The sequence below is a fragment of the Crassostrea angulata genome, unplaced genomic scaffold (genome assembly GCF_025612915.1).
Source record: "Crassostrea angulata isolate pt1a10 unplaced genomic scaffold, ASM2561291v2 HiC_scaffold_15, whole genome shotgun sequence".
NCBI lineage: Eukaryota > Metazoa > Mollusca > Bivalvia > Ostreida > Ostreidae > Magallana > Magallana angulata.
Window position 1 is genome coordinate 60,162 of NW_026441570.1, and position 20,094 is coordinate 80,255.

General features: G+C 33.7%; 1 long non-coding RNA gene across 1 annotated transcript; it reads left to right on the forward strand.

The window, feature by feature from the left end:
• Window positions 1-6,794: 6,794 nt before the first annotated feature.
• LOC128168583 (uncharacterized) lies at window positions 6,795-15,610 on the forward strand. The gene is made up of 4 exons (XR_008241415.1): window positions 6,795-7,969; window positions 10,236-10,384; window positions 12,651-12,799; window positions 15,066-15,610. It is a non-coding gene; the product is annotated as an uncharacterized LOC128168583 (long non-coding RNA).
• The last annotated feature ends 4,484 nt before the right edge of the window (window positions 15,611-20,094 follow it).

The following is a 20,094-nucleotide window of genomic DNA, read 5'->3' on the forward strand; positions in this document are numbered from 1 at the left end:
TTATGAAAATGTGTGAACAATAGGGGTAAATTTCTTCTTTGTTATGCAATGATTGCATAATGAAGTGACTCTAATGGAATATTTTTATTTTGATGTAAAGAAAAATGTATATGCTCTGATTTGGTACCAAGATGATTTTGTATCTTGTTTGTTTTAAGGATGAAAATTGGCTTCAGGTCATGCATGGTGTGAGGCTCCAAATGTGTTTCATCTGTGCTATTTTCTTCAGTCTGAGTAAGGGAGATAAATCCTCAATAGCTAATGAAATATTGGGAGCTTGGGGACAGGGTTTTAGGGATTTGGTGACAGTTGATTGGGAATTCTCAGGTGCAAATTTGAAAGGGATCTGACATCTTTAGAGTCTCTTCAAGGTATCACACCGGTAATCGGCCAATCAAAATGAACTTAGTCAATTGTAGTTCCATATATACTTCAGAATTATTTTTTTCCTTGACTGCATTTTTACATTTTCCTTTACTCAGTTTTTAAAATTTTGTGTACCACTGAGTAGGATATTTCATGTATTTTGTTAGGTGATGATTTTTTTTCACAGGGACTACTTCTTTCAGGGCTCATGCAGCAGCTTCCTGGGGAGTGTGCAGTCTGTTTACATACAAATGGAAAACACGTGGTTTTGAGGGTAGACCTGTTTGGAGCTAGATATTTTGAGAAAATGCAGTATCGCTTGCCCTTTTTTATGGTGTTAGCTGATGAGATAGGTAACAAATAACATTTCCTCCGAATATTTTGTCATGAAAAATACAACCTGATTTTTAAGAATTTTTTCCCCTCTATAGTGTTATATAGTGAAAACAATTACCGGTGTGATACCTTGAAGGGCTGTGTGTCAAATTGAAAAAATGCATGCAGGTGCCAGTTTTCAGTATTTTATGTCAAATCTTGTTAACAGAAATTAGTTTCTGTAGTCTGAAGATAGAAAAATGCTTTTAAAATTTTGTAATGAAAAAAATATGAAAAATGATGATTTTTTGGTGTGGAAAACATGTAATTTTTAATATATAATAATAAAAAACCTTTAAAAATGGATGATTTGAAGTCACTGGAGCTTAGAATATTGGTTTCTGTGTTCTAGATGCTGTAAAAGTGTGCAGATCAGTTGTCGCAGTCATATTTGACGCCCTCAGACTTTGTCGTAAGAGCACGCAGCGACTAGTTTTTCATCGAATGACCAATTTTGAGTTTACGTGCAAGTCTCAGAATTAAGCGACAAGTGCGAAACATTGCGAAGAAGAACATGAACAGTCTATCGAAGGATTATTTTGACAAAAACTTTAATTTCTTTGATTTCTGCTCACCTTATGTGAGTTTTAATTTCATTTCCTACATAGTCCTGATTGAAGGAATTAAGGGATTTTGGCAAATATGTGCTATGTTTATGTTTATTTTACACTGAATTACCCATTTGTAATAGTTTAAGGCAAAAACATGCTTTAAAACCATTTACAAGATCACACAGATGCATATTTTGTGTAGAAAAGAGGTTTCATGCATTTAGTTGAGAATGTCATTATGAGTCAAGTATATATAATATCATCATGATTGAATCTAGGAGCTTTTCATGGTTTTCATCCTTAAAAACTGATGAATTTCAGTTTACCAGAAAATGTTTTTATGCATTATAGCCAGAAAATCAGTTTCTTCCCACATTTTAAGGGGAGTTCCTTATTTACAAAATACAAATACTGATATTTATGTTTGAATGACCCAAGATATTGAAACATTAGTCATTGTTAAAATGTTTTAGAAGGAGATATTACTATTTTTTATATGGTAACCTCAGCACACCTGTCCTATTCTAAGTAATGAAAATCAAAATTTGAATGAAATCATATCATGTAACATGTATGGGTACAATATAGATGCCCCACCCTTATCCACAACTATGGGGGTTGGTATGATTCTTTTTTTAGTATTGTGATATGGCATGCACTAAATGTGATTTCTCTTGTAAATATGCATCAGAAATGCATTGCCTTATTGAATTACTTCATGTATATGCTTATTGCTCTTGCTGTAAATTATCTAACATGTGTCAATCATCATTGATCAGTAATTCTCTTCAAATTCTATAGGGATGGCCTGATGAGGGGTATAATTAAGTGTGTCCAATTGAAATTTCATGGCTACTTTTGCTCTACAGATAAAATGTTACATAAATCACAGAATGAAGTTGCATCCCAGTTGTTTCTTTTACATTTCTTATCATCAAAGCAAGATTTATGGTTGTCAGAGCAGATCTGAGCTCCATTACATGCTGATATCATTTGGGCTGTCCTGTGTTACCATGCTGCTTTTAGATAAAAGTGAGTATGGCAGTGTGTAGACAAGTAAACAGGCTTTACCTGATATATAAATTTACCAGATACAGATTTCATTTTTGACCTGATAATTCACAATATTGTTATGAAATGTGTGAACAATAGGGGTAAATTTCTTCTTTGTTATGCAATGATTGCATAATGAAGTGACTCTAATGGAATATTTTTATTTTGATGTAAAGAAAAATGTATATGCTCTGATTTGGTACCAAGATGATTTTGTATCTTGTTGTTTTAAGGATGAAAATTGGCTTCAGGTCATGCATGGTGTGAGGCTCCAAATGTGTTTCATCTGTGCTATTTTCTTCAGTCTGAGTAAGGGAGATAAATCCTCAATAGCTAATGAAATATTGGGAGCTTGGGGACAGGGTTTTAGGGATTTGGTGACAGTTGATTGGGAATTCTCAGGTGCAAATTTGAAAGGGATCTGACATCTTTAGAGTCTCTTCAAGGTATCACACCGGTAATCGGCCAATCAAAATGAACTTAGTCAATTGTAGTTCCATATATACTTCAGAATTATTTTTTTCCTTGACTGCATTTTTACATTTTCCTTTACTCAGTTTTAAAATTTTGTGTACCACTGAGTAGGGATATTTCATGTATTTTGTTAGGTGATGATTTTTTTTCACAGGGACTACTTCTTTCAGGGCTCATGCAGCAGCTTCCTGGGGAGTGTGCAGTCTGTTTACATACAAATGGAAAACACGTGGTTTTGAGGGGTAGACCTGTTTGGAGCTAGATATTTTGAGAAAATGCAGTATCGCTTGCCCTTTTTATGGTGTTAGCTGATGAGATAGGTAACAAATAACATTTCCTCCGAATATTTTGTCATGAAAAATACAACCTGATTTTTAAGAATTTTTTCCCCTCTATAGTGTTATATAGTGAAAACAATTACCGGTGTGATACCTTGAAGGGCTGTGTGTCAAATTGAAAAAATGCATGCAGGTGCCAGTTTTCAGTATTTTATGTCAAATCTTGTTAACAGAAATTAGTTTCTGTAGTCTGAAGATAGAAAAATGCTTTTAAAATTTTGTAATGAAAAAAATATGAAAAATGATGATTTTTGGTGTGGAAAACATGTAATTTTTAATATATAATAATAAAAACCTTTAAAAATGGATGATTTGAAGTCACTGGAGCTTAGAATATTGGTTTCTGTGTTCTAGATGCTGTAAAAGTGTGCAGATCAGTTGTCGCAGTCATATTTGACGCCCTCAGACTTTGTCGTAAGAGCACGCAGCGACTAGTTTTTCATCGAATGACCAATTTTGAGTTTACGTGCAAGTCTCAGAATTAAGCGACAAGTGCGAAACATTGCGAAGAAGAACATGAACAGTCTATCGAAGGATTATTTTGACAAAAACTTTAATTTCTTTGATTTCTGCTCACCTTATGTGAGTTTTAATTTCATTTCCTACATAGTCCTGATTGAAGGAATTAAGGGATTTTGGCAAATATGTGCTATGTTTATGTTTATTTTACACTGAATTACCCATTTGTAATAGTTTAAGGCAAAAACATGCTTTAAAACCATTTACAAGATCACACAGATGCATATTTTGTGTAGAAAAGAGGTTTCATGCATTTAGTTGAGAATGTCATTATGAGTCAAGTATATATAATATCATCATGATTGAATCTAGGAGCTTTTCATGGTTTTCATCCTTAAAAACTGATGAATTTCAGTTTACCAGAAAATGTTTTTATGCATTATAGCCAGAAAATCAGTTTCTTCCCACATTTTAAGGGGAGTTCCTTATTTACAAAATACAAATACTGATATTTATGTTTGAATGACCCAAGATATTGAAACATTAGTCATTGTTAAAATGTTTAGAAGGAGATATTACTATTTTTTATATGGTAACCTCAGCACACCTGTCCTATTCTAAGTAATGAAAATCAAAATTTGAATGAAATCATATCATGTAACATGTATGGGTACAATATAGATGCCCCACCCTTATCCACAACTATGGGGGTTGGTATGATTCTTTTTTTAGTATTGTGATATGGCATGCACTAAATGTGATTTCTCTTGTAAATATGCATCAGAAATGCATTGCCTTATTGAATTACTTCATGTATATGCTTATTGCTCTTGCTGTAAATTATCTAACATGTGTCAATCATCATTGATCAGTAATTCTCTTCAAATTCTATAGGGATGGCCTGATGAGGGGTATAATTAAGTGTGTCCAATTGAAATTTCATGGCTACTTTTGCTCTACAGATAAAATGTTACATAAATCACAGAATGAAGTTGCATCCCAGTTGTTTCTTTTACATTTCTTATCATCAAAGCAAGATTTATGGTTGTCAGAGCAGATCTGAGCTCCATTACATGCTGATATCATTTGGGCTGTCCTGTGTTACCATGCTGCTTTTAGATAAAAGTGAGTATGGCAGTGTGTAGACAAGTAAACAGGCTTTACCTGATATATAAATTTACCAGATACAGATTTCATTTTTGACCTGATAATTCACAATATTGTTATGAAATGTGTGAACAATAGGGGTAAATTTCTTCTTTGTTATGCAATGATTGCATAATGAAGTGACTCTAATGGAATATTTTTATTTTGATGTAAAGAAAAATGTATATGCTCTGATTTGGTACCAAGATGATTTTGTATCTTGTTGTTTTAAGGATGAAAATTGGCTTCAGGTCATGCATGGTGTGAGGCTCCAAATGTGTTTCATCTGTGCTATTTTCTTCAGTCTGAGTAAGGGAGATAAATCCTCAATAGCTAATGAAATATTGGGAGCTTGGGGACAGGGTTTTAGGGATTTGGTGACAGTTGATTGGGAATTCTCAGGTGCAAATTTGAAAGGGATCTGACATCTTTAGAGTCTCTTCAAGGTATCACACCGGTAATCGGCCAATCAAAATGAACTTAGTCAATTGTAGTTCCATATATACTTCAGAATTATTTTTTTCCTTGACTGCATTTTTACATTTTCCTTTACTCAGTTTTAAAATTTTGTGTACCACTGAGTAGGATATTTCATGTATTTTGTTAGGTGATGATTTTTTTTCACAGGGACTACTTCTTTCAGGGCTCATGCAGCAGCTTCCTGGGGAGTGTGCAGTCTGTTTACATACAAATGGAAAACACGTGGTTTTGAGGGTAGACCTGTTTGGAGCTAGATATTTTGAGAAAATGCAGTATCGCTTGCCCTTTTTATGGTGTTAGCTGATGAGATAGGTAACAAATAACATTTCCTCCGAATATTTTGTCATGAAAAATACAACCTGATTTTTAAGAATTTTTTCCCCTCTATAGTGTTATATAGTGAAAACAATTACCGGTGTGATACCTTGAAGGGCTGTGTGTCAAATTGAAAAAATGCATGCAGGTGCCAGTTTTCAGTATTTTATGTCAAATCTTGTTAACAGAAATTAGTTTCTGTAGTCTGAAGATAGAAAAATGCTTTTAAAATTTTGTAATGAAAAAAATATGAAAAATGATGATTTTTGGTGTGGAAAACATGTAATTTTTAATATATAATAATAAAAACCTTTAAAAATGGATGATTTGAAGTCACTGGAGCTTAGAATATTGGTTTCTGTGTTCTAGATGCTGTAAAAGTGTGCAGATCAGTTGTCGCAGTCATATTTGACGCCCTCAGACTTTGTCGTAAGAGCACGCAGCGACTAGTTTTTCATCGAATGACCAATTTTGAGTTTACGTGCAAGTCTCAGAATTAAGCGACAAGTGCGAAACATTGCGAAGAAGAACATGAACAGTCTATCGAAGGATTATTTTGACAAAAACTTTAATTTCTTTGATTTCTGCTCACCTTATGTGAGTTTTAATTTCATTTCCTACATAGTCCTGATTGAAGGAATTAAGGGATTTTGGCAAATATGTGCTATGTTTATGTTTATTTTACACTGAATTACCCATTTGTAATAGTTTAAGGCAAAAACATGCTTTAAAACCATTTACAAGATCACACAGATGCATATTTTGTGTAGAAAAGAGGTTTCATGCATTTAGTTGAGAATGTCATTATGAGTCAAGTATATATAATATCATCATGATTGAATCTAGGAGCTTTTCATGGTTTTCATCCTTAAAAACTGATGAATTTCAGTTTACCAGAAAATGTTTTTATGCATTATAGCCAGAAAATCAGTTTCTTCCCACATTTTAAGGGGAGTTCCTTATTTACAAAATACAAATACTGATATTTATGTTTGAATGACCCAAGATATTGAAACATTAGTCATTGTTAAAATGTTTAGAAGGAGATATTACTATTTTTTATATGGTAACCTCAGCACACCTGTCCTATTCTAAGTAATGAAAATCAAAATTTGAATGAAATCATATCATGTAACATGTATGGGTACAATATAGATGCCCCACCCTTATCCACAACTATGGGGGTTGGTATGATTCTTTTTTTAGTATTGTGATATGGCATGCACTAAATGTGATTTCTCTTGTAAATATGCATCAGAAATGCATTGCCTTATTGAATTACTTCATGTATATGCTTATTGCTCTTGCTGTAAATTATCTAACATGTGTCAATCATCATTGATCAGTAATTCTCTTCAAATTCTATAGGGATGGCCTGATGAGGGGTATAATTAAGTGTGTCCAATTGAAATTTCATGGCTACTTTTGCTCTACAGATAAAATGTTACATAAATCACAGAATGAAGTTGCATCCCAGTTGTTTCTTTTACATTTCTTATCATCAAAGCAAGATTTATGGTTGTCAGAGCAGATCTGAGCTCCATTACATGCTGATATCATTTGGGCTGTCCTGTGTTACCATGCTGCTTTTAGATAAAAGTGAGTATGGCAGTGTGTAGACAAGTAAACAGGCTTTACCTGATATATAAATTTACCAGATACAGATTTCATTTTTGACCTGATAATTCACAATATTGTTATGAAATGTGTGAACAATAGGGGTAAATTTCTTCTTTGTTATGCAATGATTGCATAATGAAGTGACTCTAATGGAATATTTTTATTTTGATGTAAAGAAAAATGTATATGCTCTGATTTGGTACCAAGATGATTTTGTATCTTGTTGTTTTAAGGATGAAAATTGGCTTCAGGTCATGCATGGTGTGAGGCTCCAAATGTGTTTCATCTGTGCTATTTTCTTCAGTCTGAGTAAGGGAGATAAATCCTCAATAGCTAATGAAATATTGGGAGCTTGGGGACAGGGTTTTAGGGATTTGGTGACAGTTGATTGGGAATTCTCAGGTGCAAATTTGAAAGGGATCTGACATCTTTAGAGTCTCTTCAAGGTATCACACCGGTAATCGGCCAATCAAAATGAACTTAGTCAATTGTAGTTCCATATATACTTCAGAATTATTTTTTTCCTTGACTGCATTTTTACATTTTCCTTTACTCAGTTTTAAAATTTTGTGTACCACTGAGTAGGATATTTCATGTATTTTGTTAGGTGATGATTTTTTTTCACAGGGACTACTTCTTTCAGGGCTCATGCAGCAGCTTCCTGGGGAGTGTGCAGTCTGTTTACATACAAATGGAAAACACGTGGTTTTGAGGGTAGACCTGTTTGGAGCTAGATATTTTGAGAAAATGCAGTATCGCTTGCCCTTTTTATGGTGTTAGCTGATGAGATAGGTAACAAATAACATTTCCTCCGAATATTTTGTCATGAAAAATACAACCTGATTTTTAAGAATTTTTTCCCCTCTATAGTGTTATATAGTGAAAACAATTACCGGTGTGATACCTTGAAGGGCTGTGTGTCAAATTGAAAAAATGCATGCAGGTGCCAGTTTTCAGTATTTTATGTCAAATCTTGTTAACAGAAATTAGTTTCTGTAGTCTGAAGATAGAAAAATGCTTTTAAAATTTTGTAATGAAAAAAATATGAAAAATGATGATTTTTGGTGTGGAAAACATGTAATTTTTAATATATAATAATAAAAACCTTTAAAAATGGATGATTTGAAGTCACTGGAGCTTAGAATATTGGTTTCTGTGTTCTAGATGCTGTAAAAGTGTGCAGATCAGTTGTCGCAGTCATATTTGACGCCCTCAGACTTTGTCGTAAGAGCACGCAGCGACTAGTTTTTCATCGAATGACCAATTTTGAGTTTACGTGCAAGTCTCAGAATTAAGCGACAAGTGCGAAACATTGCGAAGAAGAACATGAACAGTCTATCGAAGGATTATTTTGACAAAAACTTTAATTTCTTTGATTTCTGCTCACCTTATGTGAGTTTTAATTTCATTTCCTACATAGTCCTGATTGAAGGAATTAAGGGATTTTGGCAAATATGTGCTATGTTTATGTTTATTTTACACTGAATTACCCATTTGTAATAGTTTAAGGCAAAAACATGCTTTAAAACCATTTACAAGATCACACAGATGCATATTTTGTGTAGAAAAGAGGTTTCATGCATTTAGTTGAGAATGTCATTATGAGTCAAGTATATATAATATCATCATGATTGAATCTAGGAGCTTTTCATGGTTTTCATCCTTAAAAACTGATGAATTTCAGTTTACCAGAAAATGTTTTTATGCATTATAGCCAGAAAATCAGTTTCTTCCCACATTTTAAGGGGAGTTCCTTATTTACAAAATACAAATACTGATATTTATGTTTGAATGACCCAAGATATTGAAACATTAGTCATTGTTAAAATGTTTAGAAGGAGATATTACTATTTTTTATATGGTAACCTCAGCACACCTGTCCTATTCTAAGTAATGAAAATCAAAATTTGAATGAAATCATATCATGTAACATGTATGGGTACAATATAGATGCCCCACCCTTATCCACAACTATGGGGGTTGGTATGATTCTTTTTTTAGTATTGTGATATGGCATGCACTAAATGTGATTTCTCTTGTAAATATGCATCAGAAATGCATTGCCTTATTGAATTACTTCATGTATATGCTTATTGCTCTTGCTGTAAATTATCTAACATGTGTCAATCATCATTGATCAGTAATTCTCTTCAAATTCTATAGGGATGGCCTGATGAGGGGTATAATTAAGTGTGTCCAATTGAAATTTCATGGCTACTTTTGCTCTACAGATAAAATGTTACATAAATCACAGAATGAAGTTGCATCCCAGTTGTTTCTTTTACATTTCTTATCATCAAAGCAAGATTTATGGTTGTCAGAGCAGATCTGAGCTCCATTACATGCTGATATCATTTGGGCTGTCCTGTGTTACCATGCTGCTTTTAGATAAAAGTGAGTATGGCAGTGTGTAGACAAGTAAACAGGCTTTACCTGATATATAAATTTACCAGATACAGATTTCATTTTTGACCTGATAATTCACAATATTGTTATGAAATGTGTGAACAATAGGGGTAAATTTCTTCTTTGTTATGCAATGATTGCATAATGAAGTGACTCTAATGGAATATTTTTATTTTGATGTAAAGAAAAATGTATATGCTCTGATTTGGTACCAAGATGATTTTGTATCTTGTTGTTTTAAGGATGAAAATTGGCTTCAGGTCATGCATGGTGTGAGGCTCCAAATGTGTTTCATCTGTGCTATTTTCTTCAGTCTGAGTAAGGGAGATAAATCCTCAATAGCTAATGAAATATTGGGAGCTTGGGGACAGGGTTTTAGGGATTTGGTGACAGTTGATTGGGAATTCTCAGGTGCAAATTTGAAAGGGATCTGACATCTTTAGAGTCTCTTCAAGGTATCACACCGGTAATCGGCCAATCAAAATGAACTTAGTCAATTGTAGTTCCATATATACTTCAGAATTATTTTTTTCCTTGACTGCATTTTTACATTTTCCTTTACTCAGTTTTAAAATTTTGTGTACCACTGAGTAGGATATTTCATGTATTTTGTTAGGTGATGATTTTTTTTCACAGGGACTACTTCTTTCAGGGCTCATGCAGCAGCTTCCTGGGGAGTGTGCAGTCTGTTTACATACAAATGGAAAACACGTGGTTTTGAGGGTAGACCTGTTTGGAGCTAGATATTTTGAGAAAATGCAGTATCGCTTGCCCTTTTTATGGTGTTAGCTGATGAGATAGGTAACAAATAACATTTCCTCCGAATATTTTGTCATGAAAAATACAACCTGATTTTTAAGAATTTTTTCCCCTCTATAGTGTTATATAGTGAAAACAATTACCGGTGTGATACCTTGAAGGGCTGTGTGTCAAATTGAAAAAATGCATGCAGGTGCCAGTTTTCAGTATTTTATGTCAAATCTTGTTAACAGAAATTAGTTTCTGTAGTCTGAAGATAGAAAAATGCTTTTAAAATTTTGTAATGAAAAAAATATGAAAAATGATGATTTTTGGTGTGGAAAACATGTAATTTTTAATATATAATAATAAAAACCTTTAAAAATGGATGATTTGAAGTCACTGGAGCTTAGAATATTGGTTTCTGTGTTCTAGATGCTGTAAAAGTGTGCAGATCAGTTGTCGCAGTCATATTTGACGCCCTCAGACTTTGTCGTAAGAGCACGCAGCGACTAGTTTTTCATCGAATGACCAATTTTGAGTTTACGTGCAAGTCTCAGAATTAAGCGACAAGTGCGAAACATTGCGAAGAAGAACATGAACAGTCTATCGAAGGATTATTTTGACAAAAACTTTAATTTCTTTGATTTCTGCTCACCTTATGTGAGTTTTAATTTCATTTCCTACATAGTCCTGATTGAAGGAATTAAGGGATTTTGGCAAATATGTGCTATGTTTATGTTTATTTTACACTGAATTACCCATTTGTAATAGTTTAAGGCAAAAACATGCTTTAAAACCATTTACAAGATCACACAGATGCATATTTTGTGTAGAAAAGAGGTTTCATGCATTTAGTTGAGAATGTCATTATGAGTCAAGTATATATAATATCATCATGATTGAATCTAGGAGCTTTTCATGGTTTTCATCCTTAAAAACTGATGAATTTCAGTTTACCAGAAAATGTTTTTATGCATTATAGCCAGAAAATCAGTTTCTTCCCACATTTTAAGGGGAGTTCCTTATTTACAAAATACAAATACTGATATTTATGTTTGAATGACCCAAGATATTGAAACATTAGTCATTGTTAAAATGTTTAGAAGGAGATATTACTATTTTTTATATGGTAACCTCAGCACACCTGTCCTATTCTAAGTAATGAAAATCAAAATTTGAATGAAATCATATCATGTAACATGTATGGGTACAATATAGATGCCCCACCCTTATCCACAACTATGGGGGTTGGTATGATTCTTTTTTTAGTATTGTGATATGGCATGCACTAAATGTGATTTCTCTTGTAAATATGCATCAGAAATGCATTGCCTTATTGAATTACTTCATGTATATGCTTATTGCTCTTGCTGTAAATTATCTAACATGTGTCAATCATCATTGATCAGTAATTCTCTTCAAATTCTATAGGGATGGCCTGATGAGGGGTATAATTAAGTGTGTCCAATTGAAATTTCATGGCTACTTTTGCTCTACAGATAAAATGTTACATAAATCACAGAATGAAGTTGCATCCCAGTTGTTTCTTTTACATTTCTTATCATCAAAGCAAGATTTATGGTTGTCAGAGCAGATCTGAGCTCCATTACATGCTGATATCATTTGGGCTGTCCTGTGTTACCATGCTGCTTTTAGATAAAAGTGAGTATGGCAGTGTGTAGACAAGTAAACAGGCTTTACCTGATATATAAATTTACCAGATACAGATTTCATTTTTGACCTGATAATTCACAATATTGTTATGAAATGTGTGAACAATAGGGGTAAATTTCTTCTTTGTTATGCAATGATTGCATAATGAAGTGACTCTAATGGAATATTTTTATTTTGATGTAAAGAAAAATGTATATGCTCTGATTTGGTACCAAGATGATTTTGTATCTTGTTGTTTTAAGGATGAAAATTGGCTTCAGGTCATGCATGGTGTGAGGCTCCAAATGTGTTTCATCTGTGCTATTTTCTTCAGTCTGAGTAAGGGAGATAAATCCTCAATAGCTAATGAAATATTGGGAGCTTGGGGACAGGGTTTTAGGGATTTGGTGACAGTTGATTGGGAATTCTCAGGTGCAAATTTGAAAGGGATCTGACATCTTTAGAGTCTCTTCAAGGTATCACACCGGTAATCGGCCAATCAAAATGAACTTAGTCAATTGTAGTTCCATATATACTTCAGAATTATTTTTTTCCTTGACTGCATTTTTACATTTTCCTTTACTCAGTTTTAAAATTTTGTGTACCACTGAGTAGGATATTTCATGTATTTTGTTAGGTGATGATTTTTTTTCACAGGGACTACTTCTTTCAGGGCTCATGCAGCAGCTTCCTGGGGAGTGTGCAGTCTGTTTACATACAAATGGAAAACACGTGGTTTTGAGGGTAGACCTGTTTGGAGCTAGATATTTTGAGAAAATGCAGTATCGCTTGCCCTTTTTATGGTGTTAGCTGATGAGATAGGTAACAAATAACATTTCCTCCGAATATTTTGTCATGAAAAATACAACCTGATTTTTAAGAATTTTTTCCCCTCTATAGTGTTATATAGTGAAAACAATTACCGGTGTGATACCTTGAAGGGCTGTGTGTCAAATTGAAAAAATGCATGCAGGTGCCAGTTTTCAGTATTTTATGTCAAATCTTGTTAACAGAAATTAGTTTCTGTAGTCTGAAGATAGAAAAATGCTTTTAAAATTTTGTAATGAAAAAAATATGAAAAATGATGATTTTTGGTGTGGAAAACATGTAATTTTTAATATATAATAATAAAAACCTTTAAAAATGGATGATTTGAAGTCACTGGAGCTTAGAATATTGGTTTCTGTGTTCTAGATGCTGTAAAAGTGTGCAGATCAGTTGTCGCAGTCATATTTGACGCCCTCAGACTTTGTCGTAAGAGCACGCAGCGACTAGTTTTTCATCGAATGACCAATTTTGAGTTTACGTGCAAGTCTCAGAATTAAGCGACAAGTGCGAAACATTGCGAAGAAGAACATGAACAGTCTATCGAAGGATTATTTTGACAAAAACTTTAATTTCTTTGATTTCTGCTCACCTTATGTGAGTTTTAATTTCATTTCCTACATAGTCCTGATTGAAGGAATTAAGGGATTTTGGCAAATATGTGCTATGTTTATGTTTATTTTACACTGAATTACCCATTTGTAATAGTTTAAGGCAAAAACATGCTTTAAAACCATTTACAAGATCACACAGATGCATATTTTGTGTAGAAAAGAGGTTTCATGCATTTAGTTGAGAATGTCATTATGAGTCAAGTATATATAATATCATCATGATTGAATCTAGGAGCTTTTCATGGTTTTCATCCTTAAAAACTGATGAATTTCAGTTTACCAGAAAATGTTTTTATGCATTATAGCCAGAAAATCAGTTTCTTCCCACATTTTAAGGGGAGTTCCTTATTTACAAAATACAAATACTGATATTTATGTTTGAATGACCCAAGATATTGAAACATTAGTCATTGTTAAAATGTTTAGAAGGAGATATTACTATTTTTTATATGGTAACCTCAGCACACCTGTCCTATTCTAAGTAATGAAAATCAAAATTTGAATGAAATCATATCATGTAACATGTATGGGTACAATATAGATGCCCCACCCTTATCCACAACTATGGGGGTTGGTATGATTCTTTTTTTAGTATTGTGATATGGCATGCACTAAATGTGATTTCTCTTGTAAATATGCATCAGAAATGCATTGCCTTATTGAATTACTTCATGTATATGCTTATTGCTCTTGCTGTAAATTATCTAACATGTGTCAATCATCATTGATCAGTAATTCTCTTCAAATTCTATAGGGATGGCCTGATGAGGGGTATAATTAAGTGTGTCCAATTGAAATTTCATGGCTACTTTTGCTCTACAGATAAAATGTTACATAAATCACAGAATGAAGTTGCATCCCAGTTGTTTCTTTTACATTTCTTATCATCAAAGCAAGATTTATGGTTGTCAGAGCAGATCTGAGCTCCATTACATGCTGATATCATTTGGGCTGTCCTGTGTTACCATGCTGCTTTTAGATAAAAGTGAGTATGGCAGTGTGTAGACAAGTAAACAGGCTTTACCTGATATATAAATTTACCAGATACAGATTTCATTTTTGACCTGATAATTCACAATATTGTTATGAAATGTGTGAACAATAGGGGTAAATTTCTTCTTTGTTATGCAATGATTGCATAATGAAGTGACTCTAATGGAATATTTTTATTTTGATGTAAAGAAAAATGTATATGCTCTGATTTGGTACCAAGATGATTTTGTATCTTGTTGTTTTAAGGATGAAAATTGGCTTCAGGTCATGCATGGTGTGAGGCTCCAAATGTGTTTCATCTGTGCTATTTTCTTCAGTCTGAGTAAGGGAGATAAATCCTCAATAGCTAATGAAATATTGGGAGCTTGGGGACAGGGTTTTAGGGATTTGGTGACAGTTGATTGGGAATTCTCAGGTGCAAATTTGAAAGGGATCTGACATCTTTAGAGTCTCTTCAAGGTATCACACCGGTAATCGGCCAATCAAAATGAACTTAGTCAATTGTAGTTCCATATATACTTCAGAATTATTTTTTTCCTTGACTGCATTTTTACATTTTCCTTTACTCAGTTTTAAAATTTTGTGTACCACTGAGTAGGATATTTCATGTATTTTGTTAGGTGATGATTTTTTTTCACAGGGACTACTTCTTTCAGGGCTCATGCAGCAGCTTCCTGGGGAGTGTGCAGTCTGTTTACATACAAATGGAAAACACGTGGTTTTGAGGGTAGACCTGTTTGGAGCTAGATATTTTGAGAAAATGCAGTATCGCTTGCCCTTTTTATGGTGTTAGCTGATGAGATAGGTAACAAATAACATTTCCTCCGAATATTTTGTCATGAAAAATACAACCTGATTTTTAAGAATTTTTTCCCCTCTATAGTGTTATATAGTGAAAACAATTACCGGTGTGATACCTTGAAGGGCTGTGTGTCAAATTGAAAAAATGCATGCAGGTGCCAGTTTTCAGTATTTTATGTCAAATCTTGTTAACAGAAATTAGTTTCTGTAGTCTGAAGATAGAAAAATGCTTTTAAAATTTTGTAATGAAAAAAATATGAAAAATGATGATTTTTGGTGTGGAAAACATGTAATTTTTAATATATAATAATAAAAACCTTTAAAAATGGATGATTTGAAGTCACTGGAGCTTAGAATATTGGTTTCTGTGTTCTAGATGCTGTAAAAGTGTGCAGATCAGTTGTCGCAGTCATATTTGACGCCCTCAGACTTTGTCGTAAGAGCACGCAGCGACTAGTTTTTCATCGAATGACCAATTTTGAGTTTACGTGCAAGTCTCAGAATTAAGCGACAAGTGCGAAACATTGCGAAGAAGAACATGAACAGTCTATCGAAGGATTATTTTGACAAAAACTTTAATTTCTTTGATTTCTGCTCACCTTATGTGAGTTTTAATTTCATTTCCTACATAGTCCTGATTGAAGGAATTAAGGGATTTTGGCAAATATGTGCTATGTTTATGTTTATTTTACACTGAATTACCCATTTGTAATAGTTTAAGGCAAAAACATGCTTTAAAACCATTTACAAGATCACACAGATGCATATTTTGTGTAGAAAAGAGGTTTCATGCATTTAGTTGAGAATGTCATTATGAGTCAAGTATATATAATATCATCATGATTGAATCTAGGAGCTTTTCATGGTTTTCATCCTTAAAAACTGATGAATTTCAGTTTACCAGAAAATGTTTTTATGCATTATAGCCAGAAAATCAGTTTCTTCCCACATTTTAAGGGGAGTTCCTTATTTACAAAATACAAATACTGATATTTATGTTTGAATGACCCAAGATATTGAAACATTAGTCATTGTTAAAATGTTTAGAAGGAGATATTACTATTTTTTATATGGTAACCTCAGCACACCTGTCCTATTCTAAGTAATGAAAATCAAAATTTGAATGAAATCATATCATGTAACATGTATGGGTACAATATAGATGCCCCACCCTTATCCACAACTATGGGGGTTGGTATGATTCTTTTTTTAGTATTGTGATATGGCATGCACTAAATGTGATTTCTCTTGTAAATATGCATCAGAAATGCATTGCCTTATTGAATTACTTCATGTATATGCTTATTGCTCTTGCTGTAAATTATCTAACATGTGTCAATCATCATTGATCAGTAATTCTCTTCAAATTCTATAGGGATGGCCTGATGAGGGGTATAATTAAGTGTGTCCAATTGAAATTTCATGGCTACTTTTGCTCTACAGATAAAATGTTACATAAATCACAGAATGAAGTTGCATCCCAGTTGTTTCTTTTACATTTCTTATCATCAAAGCAAGATTTATGGTTGTCAGAGCAGATCTGAGCTCCATTACATGCTGATATCATTTGGGCTGTCCTGTGTTACCATGCTGCTTTTAGATAAAAGTGAGTATGGCAGTGTGTAGACAAGTAAACAGGCTTTACCTGATATATAAATTTACCAGATACAGATTTCATTTTTGACCTGATAATTCACAATATTGTTATGAAATGTGTGAACAATAGGGGTAAATTTCTTCTTTGTTATGCAATGATTGCATAATGAAGTGACTCTAATGGAATATTTTTATTTTGATGTAAAGAAAAATGTATATGCTCTGATTTGGTACCAAGATGATTTTGTATCTTGTTGTTTTAAGGATGAAAATTGGCTTCAGGTCATGCATGGTGTGAGGCTCCAAATGTGTTTCATCTGTGCTATTTTCTTCAGTCTGAGTAAGGGAGATAAATCCTCAATAGCTAATGAAATATTGGGAGCTTGGGGACAGGGTTTTAGGGATTTGGTGACAGTTGATTGGGAATTCTCAGGTGCAAATTTGAAAGGGATCTGACATCTTTAGAGTCTCTTCAAGGTATCACACCGGTAATCGGCCAATCAAAATGAACTTAGTCAATTGTAGTTCCATATATACTTCAGAATTATTTTTTTCCTTGACTGCATTTTTACATTTTCCTTTACTCAGTTTTAAAATTTTGTGTACCACTGAGTAGGATATTTCATGTATTTTGTTAGGTGATGATTTTTTTTCACAGGGACTACTTCTTTCAGGGCTCATGCAGCAGCTTCCTGGGGAGTGTGCAGTCTGTTTACATACAAATGGAAAACACGTGGTTTTGAGGGTAGACCTGTTTGGAGCTAGATATTTTGAGAAAATGCAGTATCGCTTGCCCTTTTTATGGTGTTAGCTGATGAGATAGGTAACAAATAACATTTCCTCCGAATATTTTGTCATGAAAAATACAACCTGATTTTTAAGAATTTTTTCCCCTCTATAGTGTTATATAGTGAAAACAATTACCGGTGTGATACCTATAAGCCCGTGATCTGAAACAACCGGAAGCCCGTGAAGTCAAGTACACACAAATCGCATACGTCATTCAATGTACTTTCTCTTTTAAATAGCAGCCGCGTTCTCGATATAAACATTGTATCTGTAAAGCTTAAGCGAGACGTTATTGCGATGACATAACTTATTGACAGATACAGTTGCAGTTTTTGTATAGTAAGAGAAGACGAAAAGTTCATTCGAGGTTGGGTTTCGTCAGAAGAAATTCTTCAGCAAGTCATCGAAGCGCATTCAATACGTAAACACAGGATGACAACGTGTTTCAGGGTATGTATTAGGCCTAATTAAGACTTTCAAAATCCGAGATGCTGACAATAATAATTATATTTGCTTAATTCTATTGTGTATTTTTTATCACTACTTCAAAAAACTTCAACAAACTACGGTAACCAAATTACATGACCAGATGACGGCCGGTGTACTTACAGTAGCTTATATACATTATTTAAAATGTGTTGCTTTCTAAACCAGCCAGTTAACTTATTTCTTACGTTAATGTTATTATTCGAATGAACAAATCATTACATAATATTTTAAGTGGTTGCATGGAGAAAAAAACTTCATATGTAGTGTACCGTAGAATTTATAAAAAAAAAAAATGAATGAAATGTTATATTTTGCAGATGTAATATGAGTACACATACACATACACAAACACACGTATATATTCGACTTCATCGACACTCTAAACTAGATTTAAGGCCCATGACTTCATCGACACTCTGAACAGTACTTAAAATATGAGGCCCGTGAGCTCATCGACACTCTATATAATAAAAGATATGAGGCCCGTGAACTCATCGACACTCGATATAATATAAGATATAAGGCCCGTGAACTCATCGACACTCTATATAATATACATGTAAGATATGAGGCCCGTGAACTCATCGACACTCTATATAATAAAAGATATGAGGCCCGTGAACTCATCGACACTCGATATAATATAAGATATGAGGCCCTTGAACTCATCGACACTCTATATAATATAAGATATGAGGCCCGTGAACTCATTGACACCCTATATGGTACAAGATATGAGGCCCGTGAACTCATCGACACTCTGTATAGTACAAGATATAAGGCCCGTGAACTCATCAACACCCTATATGGTACAAGATATGAGGCCCGTGAACTCATCAACACTCTATATGGTACAAGATACGAGGCCCGTGAACTCATCGACACTCTATATTATACAAGATATAAGGCCCATGCACTCATCGACACTCTATATAATATAAGGCCCGTGAACTCATCGACACCTATATATGGTACAAGATATGAGGCCCGTGAACTCATAGACACTCTGTATATTACAAGATATGAGGCCCTGAACTCTTCTACACCCTATATATTACAAGATATGAGGCCCATGAACTCATCAACACTCTATATAATATAAGATATAAGGCCCGTGAACTCATCGACACTATATATAATATACATGTAAGATATGAGGCCCGTGAACTCATCGACACTCTATATAGTACAAGATATGAGGCCCGTGAACTCATCGACACTCTGTATAGTACAAGATATGAGGCCCCTGAACTCATCGACACTCTGTTTATAGTACAAGATATGAGGCCCGTGAACTTATTGACACTCTGTGTAGAACAAGATATGAGGCCTGAGAACTCATCGACACCCTATATAGTACAAGATATGAGGCCCGTCAACTCATCAACATCCTATATAGTACAAGATATGAGGCTAGTGACTTCATTAATAATCTATATGGTATTAAGATATGAGGCCCGTTACTTTATCTACACTCTGAACAATTATAATACTGGATATGAGGCCTGTGGCTTCAGAAATATTCTACACAGTACTAGATATGAGGCCAGTGAACTCATTACCACTCTATTTACTGGTTGTTCCTGAGATATGAGGCCTGTGAACTCAGTAACACTCTACAATAAAGCACGGTTATAGCGAACACGCTTATAATGACTAATTAATGCTTAATTACAGCAAAGGGATTTTCATTCCTAATCATTTCTCTGTATATAGTTTCAGAATTCACCATCTTAATTATGACCAATTCATTTTAGAATTGGAGGCAATATTTTTTTTTGTAGAATTATAAACTAATACTGGTTTTTTCTTATAAATTCAAAGATCCGTAAAACAACATTCTGGAGAAGCTGTTCAATTGAAAGAGTATTCAATGTACCGTAAGTACATATGTATATGAGCTATGAAATATTAGCTATTGGTAAATTGCCTTAAATTACTTCTGCTTTTTATGCCATCAAATTTCAAGGGCTCATATTACCAGTATAATAAGTTGTTAGTCAGGCATGA